We start from the raw sequence: 454 nt of genomic DNA, 5'->3' as shown, positions 1-454 counted from the left end.
CTGTAAATCTTCACCCAAATCCTAAAAAAAAAAAAAGATTGAAGACTATAGTCTTCAGTATGGATTATACCTCAATATAAAGAAAACAAAAATCCTTACACCTGGACCAATAAGCAGCATCACAATAAATGGAGAAAAGATTGAAGTTGTCAAAGATCTCATTTTACTTGCATCCATAATCAATACCCATGGAAGCAGCAGTCAAGAAATCAGATGTCATATTGCACTGAGCAAATCTGCTGCAATAGACCTCTTTAAAATGTTAAGAAGTAAAAATGTCACCTTGAAGACTAACGTGCTGCTCCATGGGATCCTCAGTCTATACAACTATGAGACCAGAAGAACTAGATGGTGCCCGGCTACCACTGTCAACCACTCAGTAGGAGATCTATGTAGGAGATCCTAGATAGAGTGGGAAAACAATGTAGAACAAAACTCAAAATCATTAAAAAAA

The 454-nt window shown here is 36.3% G+C and overlaps 1 protein-coding gene across 1 annotated transcript in view; it reads left to right on the top strand.

The window, feature by feature from the left end:
- FZD3 (frizzled class receptor 3) overlaps nt 1-454 on the top strand; it is a 169751-nt gene that overhangs the window by 150771 nt on the left and 18526 nt on the right. The gene's annotated exons all lie outside the window — the stretch shown is intronic.

This window comes from Orycteropus afer, unplaced genomic scaffold (assembly GCF_000298275.1).
Source record: "Orycteropus afer afer isolate SDZICR_OR568_19922 unplaced genomic scaffold, OryAfe1.0 scaffold00053, whole genome shotgun sequence".
Taxonomy (NCBI): Eukaryota; Metazoa; Chordata; class Mammalia; order Tubulidentata; family Orycteropodidae; genus Orycteropus; species Orycteropus afer.
Note: the sequence above shows the minus strand (reverse complement) of the source record. Positions and strands in the feature narration are given on the sequence as shown.